This window comes from Bos mutus, unplaced genomic scaffold, assembly GCF_027580195.1.
Source record: "Bos mutus isolate GX-2022 unplaced genomic scaffold, NWIPB_WYAK_1.1 CTG266, whole genome shotgun sequence".
Lineage (NCBI taxonomy): Eukaryota > Metazoa > Chordata > Mammalia > Artiodactyla > Bovidae > Bos > Bos mutus.
The window spans coordinates 67,971-77,819 of NW_027219767.1; the positions used below are offsets into that span (position 1 = coordinate 67,971).

At 36.3% G+C, this 9,849-nt stretch overlaps 1 pseudogene; it reads left to right on the forward strand.

Annotated features, from left to right (window-relative positions):
* Nucleotides 1-4,664: 4,664 nt before the first annotated feature.
* On the forward strand, nt 4,665-8,820 carry LOC102275779 (olfactory receptor 52A1-like; annotated as a pseudogene).
* Nucleotides 8,821-9,849: the final 1,029 nt, after the last annotated feature.

Here is a 9,849-nt window from a genome sequence, read left to right on the forward strand (position 1 = left end):
ACTTTTGAACTGTGGAGTTGGATAAGACTCTAGTGCATCCCTTGGACAGCAAGAAGATCAAACTAGTAAATTCTAAAGGAAATCAGTCCTGAATATTCATTGGAAGAACTGATGCTGAAGCTGAAGCTCCAGTACTTTGGCCACCAGATGCAAAGAGCCGGTTCATTAGAAAAGACCCTGATGCTGGGAAAGATTGAAGCCAAGAGGAGTAGGAGACAACAGAGGATGAGATGGTTGGATGGCAGCACTGACTCCATGGACATGAGTTTGAGCAAGCTCTGGAAGATGGTGAAGGACAGGGAAGCCTGGCGTTCTGCAGCCCATGTGGTCGCAAAGAGTAGGACACGACTGAGCGACTGAACAACAACAGCAAAAGACATGAAAAAATCCAGTGAGAGAATGAATAATAGTAATAATAAAACTTTTAAAGGATAATGAGTCATATGTAAAAAATATAAGTAACTAAATGAAAATTAAAGTATATGTTGTCTATAAGAATGCCATAGGATTTAAGACTTAAAACACATGTAGAGGCTGAAAGTGAAGAAATAGAAGAAGAAATTTCAAGCCAATGGTAAGCCAAAGAGGGAGTAGTGGATGTAGTTTTTTTAGTCAAATAGGCTTTTAATTGAACTGTCACTGGGAATTCCCTGGCAGGTCAGGGGTTAGGACTCAGTGTTTTCACTGCTGTGGGTCAGGTCAGGACACTAGGATTCTGCACACCCCATGATGTTGCAAAAAAAAAAAAAAAAAAAAGTTGTCACAGAAAGCAAAGATATCATGCAATATTTAAAGGTTGAATTCATATGCAAATTTATTATAAACATTAGTGTGTCAAATATATGAAGCAAACATTAATGTTACTAAAAGGAAAAATAAATAGCAACACAAAAATAGTAGGGGTGTTCAATACCCCAGTTTTAATAGCAGATATAACATATCAGAATTGCCTCATTGAAAGGAAGGATCAAGGATATTTATTTAATAGAATTTATTGGCATCGGAGCACATTTACATTTAAGTAGACTTTTGACTTATTTGTCAATGAGAACAGAAGAAGGGGAACTCAGTCTTTAAAAAAAATCGGTGTATATAATTATTTCCATATTTAGCCTGTGGAAAAACAAAACAAAAGAACAAGGAAACTGTACTAAGGATTTCAGAGATATTAGTATGGATGAACCCAAGTGGGAATCATCAAAACTTGCAGGACCCCTTGTGGTTTAGGTAGTATCTAATAAATCCCCATTTTGTGTTCATAACTCCTCCACAAATCCATCAGGAAACATTAAAATTGGTGGCTGGCAACTTTCTTCTATTTAAGCTGAATAAATTGAGGCTATGCTCCAGAATAATACGGATCTTATTTTGAGTTTTGTTAGAGAATGAACACAAAAGCATGATCTCACATAGACTTATAAAAGATGAAGAACATCTGTAATGCACAAACAACAGAAAGGCATGAAAGATTTATCTCACTGATATCCATCCATTGCAGATGGCCCAGCACCATATGACTTAGAGTTCCTGACACTGACTGGGTGCTGTTACAGAAGGTGCAGATAGAAACAAGGGGCATTTCAGGACTCATAATGGAAAATAATAGGAAGAGTTAAGAATTCTAAACCATAGGTGACAGTGATGTGAAGCTGACTGCACACTTCAGGCATCTGGTAAGAGCAGAACCAGCTCCAACAATTGTCAAGTGAGTCTCACTGTTCTCAAGTTTATCTCCATAACTTTTCAATACCAGTTTTTAAAATAATAATCACCCCATCTCATCAACCTTTACTCACTCATGTACTTCCCACCTGATACCCAACTCTCTCTACTTGTCTGATCATGCTCAAATGTTGCTCCTTCCTCTTGAAAAAGTCAGACACAGTGTTTGTTCTCAAAGGACTCCTATTCTAATTCTGATTATCCTTTTTGTCTGATAATCTAAGAAAGAAAATTTGACTGCTATTATAGTCAGTGATGTAAAGCTTGATCATAAAATTAGTCACTGGGGAGCAAACCTATGGGTATTCAACAGCTTACTTTAATGACTAGTCTATTCTAAATATGAAAACAGATACAGGGATTCTACATTAAAATTATCTCTCCATTCTTTTACTTGAGATTTAGCATCATGAATCACAACTTCTTCCTGCATTACCATCCTACCTGTTGACTTTCAATATAGGATTATTTTATCAGGAGATTACTGATTTACAGAAACTTTAGAGGAGAATCTCTGAGAGATTACCTGAGTTTATATTTATAGAATTACGAACATGCCTCTAATGTGTTGTTTTGAGAATTTCCTGATTCTAATTACATAATATTTAACAACTGATGCTTTCAATTAGAAAAGAACATTAACATAAGGCACGAACCCAGGTTCTCAGAAAAATTAGTTCTCAGTGAATTGAGAAATAATGAAAATTTTCTCAGTTTCTCTGTAGCCTCTGCTGAGTTACCTCTGGTGCCCCAACACCACCCCTCTGCCTTCCATTTCTAATTCTATGTTTAACTCCTTTTAAGGAACATATTCACCCCTTCAGTCTTTCACTCCTTCACTGTTAATTTCTTATGTCTGGGTTCACAAAAAAAATGATGCAAGGATTCCAGATTATCTATTTCATTAAGAGTTGATGAGGCTAAATTAGCCAGATCATATGGTAATGGTAGCTATGAATAAAGTAAAAACAAGGCTTTATTTCAATTAAGTAACACGTTTACCCATGTTTCTATATTCTTTAGTTGTTAAAAATGATAAGTGACAAAGGTTTAGATAAATAATAAATGATCATAAAATGACAAATGATAAAGGTTTAGCTAAATACATACTAATACTATCCCCACCACTGCAGAGGAAGACATTCATTTTCTACTGCTTATTTATGTTTGCCTTTTCTTATCAACTTTGTAGACTATCAGCTGATCATATAGATGTGGATATTCTTCCAAGAATTCCATTCTGAATCACTAATCTAACCTTATATCCATTGATCCCAAAATGTCTTGATTATTATGGTTTTATATTGAGTACTAATTGAAGATATTGTAATAACTCAAAACTTATACTTTTTTAAAGATTACTTTGGATCTGTCACCTTGAGTTTCCTTATAAAATATAGTATCAGTTTCTGAATTATTGGCAAAATATGTGTTAGGATTCTTATAGGATAAATTGAAAGGAACTGACATCTTAACAATATTCCAAGATATATATAGGTGACGTAGCTCTCTGTTGCTTTAGTTCTTGTCTACTGTCTCTCAACAATGTTTGTAATTTTCAGGACAGAATTTTGTGTTTTATTTTATCGTACACAGAATTGTATCTTAATGTAACATGTTTTTATTCTCTATTACTAATTATTATTTTTTACTTTCCAGTTATTTTTTCCAGTAACAAGAATTATTATATAACAATTATATGATACAAAACACTTTTCATATGAAACTTATAACCTTGTTAATATCACTTATGACAAAGGCCATTACTTTTATTAATATACTCTTTAAGACTTTTCAAATTAAAAATTGTGCCCATTACAAATAAAGTATAAATTTGGCATCATGTGTGTCAGCCTTGCACACAAATGAAAATATTACCATTCTCTGATCCAATATTCTATTCTTCTGGGAGTTATGAACCCATTCCAGTATTTTTGCTGGAGAAATCCCATGGACAGAGTCTAAGACTGGTGGGTTACGATCCTTGGAGTCGCAAACAGTTGGACATGACTTAACAACTGAGTACATCAATTCATAAAATAAGAGTTATAGCTATTTATCAGAACCTTATCATAACTTTTAATTTCTAATTGAGTTCTTTTAAACCATTGGATTAGTGAAGATTCTCCAAAGTAGCAGAGCCAATAGGATGTAGATGGATAGACAGATTTATTGATGGATTTAGAGACAGAGAGAGATTGATTGGGCTTCCCTGTTGGTTCAGCAGTAAAGCATCTGCCTGCAATAAAGGAGATGGGGGTTTATTCCTTGGGTGGGTAAGATCTGCTGGAGGAGGGCATGGCAACCCACTCCCATATTCTTGCCTGTAGAACTTCACATACAGAGGGGACTGGTGGGTTACAGTCCATAATATCTCAAAGAGTAGGATACAACTGTTAACATGCATGCACACATGTAATAAAAGAACATTATAGGTTCAGATTTTTCTTTACAGAATTCCTTCATTGAAAGGAAGAGTCAAATATTTAAAATATTTAAGAAAAATTAAAAACATTCATTTTGATTACATTTAATTAAAAACATTTAAAAACTGAATTCATTGGCAAAGGAGCATGTCTATATTTAATTAGACTTTAGACATTTTTTGTTAATGAAAACAGTATAAAAGGAACTCTATATGAATAAAACTGGTGTATATAAATGTCTCTTATTTAGCCTTTTAGGAAAGAGAAGAGTAAGGAGGTGTCTGCAAGTTGTGGTAATGATTTCAGGGATAATAGGTGTGGGTGAACCCAAGATGACATAACTAAAATCTGCTGGGTCTCCTGTGGTTTAACTGCTGGCTAACAAATCCCTCACTTAAGGGTTATAAATTGTTTTTCTCCACACATTCATTAACGATATTAAAATTGATAGCTAGCAGCTTTTTTCTTCAATTCAAACTGAATAAATTGATGTTATGCCTCCAAATAATACAGATCATGGTTTTATTGGAGGAAGAACACAAAAACATGATCTCAGACAAATGTATAGAAGATGAAGAAGGTCTGTATTACAGAGATAAGAGAAAAGCATGAAAGGCTGTCCCTGAGATGTCCACCCATTGCGGATGGTTCCAGCACCAAATGGATGTGGGATTTTGACATTGGCCAGGTGCTGTTACAGATGGTCCAGATAGAAAGCACTGCAGAATATATAATAAAAAATGTTAAGAAGAGTTGGTGTTTGATAAGAGTTTAGTGTGGTTGATATGAAGGATGGTGCTCTTCAGATATCTGGTAAGAGCAGAACCAGTTTCCAACTTTTGACAAGTAAGCTCACTATTCCCAAGTTTACCTCAGTAACTTTTCGTTACCAGCTATAATCCCTCCATCCTATCAACCCTGTGCTCACTTATGTGCTTCCCACTTGCCATCCCACTATCTGTACCTGTCAGACCATGCTCAAATGTTGCCTCTTCCTCTTGAAAAAGTGACACCCTGATCGTTCTTAAAGGATTCCTATTCTATCCCTGATTATCTTTGAGACAGAAAAACTTTACTACTGTTAGAGTTAATGATGTCTGAATTTACCATAAAATGAGTCATTGGGGTGCTAACCTACAGGTATCCAACAGCTTAGTTTAGTGACTAATCTATCCTAAAATACATGGTAACTGATACAGACTTCTTGCATTAAAGTGATTCTGGCTGACTTGTTTCTTTCACTTGAGGTTAAGCACCATGAACCACAGCTGCTTCCTGCATTACTGCCCTATTTGTTGACACTCAGTATAGTGTTAGCTGATCATGAGTTTACTGACATAAACCTATTTTACTGAAAAGTCTATGAAAGAATGAAATAACCTAACTTTATTTTAACAGCTTTACTAATATTTCTCTAATATATGGTTTGAGAACTTCTTGATTCAAAATATATAATGGTTAATGGATAATGATTTTGATCAGATAACTTTCATATAACACATAAGATCAAAAGCTTTCAGAAAAAATTAAATTATCAGTGAACTGAGTATGATTAAATTTCTTTGCTTATTTTAAATTTATCTTCTTAAACATTTCCTCTCTCAGCTCTCTGTCTTCCATTTATAGTTCTATATTTAATTTCTTTTAAGGAACATGTCCCTCCAAGCCTTCATTTTCTATCAACTTCTTATGCCTGAGCCCACAAAAATGACCCATGTTCCAGATTATCTATTTCTCATTAAGAATTAATGAGCCTAAATTAATCAAGTCTCATGGAAATGATAGCTCTGGAGAGTTTAAATGCAAGAACAAAGTCTCTATTCTGATTGATTTACCCATTTACTGATGTTCCTTGGCTTCCCTGGTGGCTGGGACATCAAGAATCTGCCTCCAATATAAGAGACCTGGGTTCAATCCCTGGATCAGGAAGATCCCCTGGAGAAGGGAATGGCAAACCACTCTAGTATTCTTGCCTGGAGAATCCCATGGACAGAGGAGCTGGGTGGGCTACAGTCCATGGGGTCACAAAGAGTCGGACATGACTGAACAACTAGCACACACACAACAGATGTTCCTATATCCTTTAGTTATAAAGGATGAGTCCCTCCTTACCTCTACATTTGTCTGCTCTTCTCTTGCTTCCTCAAGGTCCCTCCACTCTAATTACCTTGTTATGTGTATTCCAGAATTTATTTTATATATTTTAGCCACAGAAATTTAAGTATTTCCACTATTAGAAACATAGCAAAAACTTACCACAGTTTTATTAGAAAAGTAAAAATGTAGCAAGAAATCTTGACCCAGATTCTGCAAATGTACACAGATTTGAATGACCTTTCTAAAACTCTTCCTCACATTCTCCTGAAAAGACATCTCATCTGACACAGAGGCAGAAAACATAGATCCATACATAGACAAAAACAGTTTGCTTTTAAGTAACAAAATGTATGTTTACTCTCTTTCTTAGAGAGCATTCTGCACTAATGTAACATTTGAACTCTTACTAGCCCAGACCAGCTGTTTTGACTGAGAGACAACTGAGATTAACAGAATACTGAATGGCACCCCACTCCAGTACTCTTGTCTGGAAAATCCCATGGATGGAGGAGTCTGGTAGGCTGCAGTCCATGTGGTCTCGAAGAGTCGGACACGACTGAGACTTCAGACTTTTCAATGCATTGAGAAGGAAATGGCAACCCACTCCAGTGTTCTTGCCTTTCAGCCTGGTGGGCTTCCGCATTGCACAGAGTCGGACACGACTGAAGTGACTTAGCAGCAGCAGCAGCAGAAGCAGTAACTGGAATGTGAAATATGGAGAGAATCACCAACCTCTGACTAAAACATAATTGCCAAGTAAAATAAACAAGTATACTTTTTTGGTGCACAGTTTTGAAATGAAATAACAGACAAGATAGCAGTTGATTCCCTTACTTAGGAATTTAGCTGGTTCTATGTAACATTATTTTTCTGGGCTCCAAAATCACTGCAGATGGTGACTGCAGCCATGAAATTAAAAGAGCTTACTCCTTGGAAGGAAAGTTATGACTAACCTAGATAGCACTTTGCCAACAAAGGTTCGTCTAGTCAAGGCTATGGTTTTTCCTGTGGTCATGTATGGATGTGAGAGTTGGACTGTGAAGAAGGCTGAGTGCCGAAGAATTGATGTTTTTGAACTGTGGTGTTGGAGAAGACTCTTGAGAGTCCCTTGGACTGCAAGAAGATCCAACCAGTGCATTCTAAAAAGATCAGCCCTAATTTCTTTAGAAAAATGATGCTAAAGCTGAAAATCCAGTACTTTTTTGTTGACTCATTGGAAAAGTTCTGAAATTGGGGGCAGGAGAAGAAGGGGACGACAGAGGATGAGATGGCTGGATGGCATTACTGACTCAATGGACATGAGTCTGAGTGAACTCAGGGAGTTGGTGATGGACAGGGAGGCCTGGCGTGCTGCAATTCATGAGGTCGCAAAGAGTTGGACATGACTGAGTGATGATCTGATCTGATATAACACAGTTGCACATCATATTTTTTGTTCTTGTGGATGCCTTTCCTAAAAAAAATGATGTGTCTTTATGGATCTTTCTTTTACCTTCTATAAATGAATGAGTTGGATGATGTGTTTTGAGCTCTACCAAAATCATATACACTCAATACGATGACTTTGGATGAAAATAGGAAGTAGGAGAGGTAGTAGCACTGACAGAGAAATGTTTTTTGTTTGCATCAGGAGACCCAAGGACACTGCCTATTTCCAACATCATAGTCTTCATGCCCTCTGTGTTGACACTAATAGGGATCCCAGGCCTAGAGTCTGTGCAGTGTTAGATTGGGATTCCATTCTGTGTCCTGTATCTCATTGCTATGATCAGAAATGTCTTGCTTATGATCATCATCAAATGAGATCCCAGCCTCCATGAGCCCAAGTACATTTTCCAAGGCATGCTAGGAGTCACAGATATTGTACTTCTTACCAGTATTGTGCCCAAGATGCTTGGAACCTTCTGTTTCATGTACCAAAAATATATTTTGATTCTTGCCTGCTTCAAATGTGGCTCAGTCACACATTTCAGGGCATGGAATCAGACATCTTGCTGGCCCTGGCCCTGGACCACTATATAGTCATCTGTTATCCACTCAGACATGCTGCCATCTTACCCACTTTCTAGCCACCCAAATAGCAGCTGCAGTAACACTCAGGACTGCCATTCTTATAACCCCATCCTTAGTACTGATAAAGTTCCAGTTTCAGTTTTATTATAGAGCAGTCATCTCCCACTCCTACTGTAAGCATATAGCCATTGTGAAACTTGCTGCAGAAAATATCAGGGTCAACAAAATCTATGGTATGTTTGTGGCTTTCAACATCACAGTGTTTGAGCCCACATTCATTACATTGTCCTATATGCAGATATTTATCACAGTTTTTTGATTTCCCCAAAAGGAGGCCAGGTTGAAAGCATTAAATACTTGCATCACTCACATCTGTGACTTTCTCCAGTTCTACCTCCTTGGTTTCTTCTCATTCTTTGCACATAGGTTTGGTTCTCACATCCCACCTTATATTCACATCCTCTTTTCTTTTCTGTTGGTCCCTCCATTTCTCAATCCACTTGTCTATGGTGCAAAGACCAAGCAGATCTGTATCCATAGGGTAAAAATGTTCTGTTTATAAAGTTTACCGTGAATAATACTTTCAGGCTTTTTCTTTTGTGCAATAGTAACAATCTTTCAAAACAAAACAACAAAAATCTGTGTTATTTGTGAATCCAGAATATTCTAATTGTTATTTTTTACTGTTCTTATTTTTAATTTGCCAGCATGTAAGCTGGTTTCCAGATTCTATTTGCCCATGACAATTATATGTCAGAAGGATTATGGATTCTACTTGGTTAATGAGAATAAGAAACATAAAACAATACAATAGTGAATATGTGTCTTTTCCTTTTCTTGCAGAAATTATGATGTAATGAAAAATTCAGGAAGGGATTTGTAGGTGCAAATAGTGTTATATTACTCAAATGGATTGTTTCATATTTATTCTGATATTGTGAAAAATTATTTAAGCTTTAAAACAAATGATTTGTGTATATGTGTTAGACTTCAACATAAAGCTTTAAAATAGTAAGAAAATAAATCCTTAGAAATGAAAACAAAAGATAGAAGAAAATCTGAGGAATTCCTGTAGGTCAAAGAAGTCTAAAGAGATATGAACTGGACATGGAACAACAGACTGGTTCCAATTAGGAAAAGGAGTTCAAGGCTCTATATTGTCACCCTGCTTATTTAACTTATATGCAGAGTACAAAGAGATATGAACTGGAAGAAACACTGCTGAATTGATTCCTGAATCATAACCTCAGACAGTGGATGACTATTTGTATGGCAGAAAGAAAGAGGAACTCAAAAGCCTCTTGATCCAGTATTCAAGTGGAGAGTGAAAAGAAAATTCCATGGACAACGAAAATCATGGCATCTGGTCCCATCAGTCCATGGGGTAGACAGAAGGAAACAGTGGAAACAAACACTTTATTTTTTGGGCTCCAAAATCACTGCAGATGGTGACTCCATGAAAATCTTATGAAAAATAAAAGCAGGACATTTTCTTTCTCATCTTCCATGGTTTTTCCAGTGGTTTTTGATGGGCTCAGTTCACTGAAGAAGGCTTATGTCCAACTGTTTTTTGAACTGTGGTGTTGGAGAA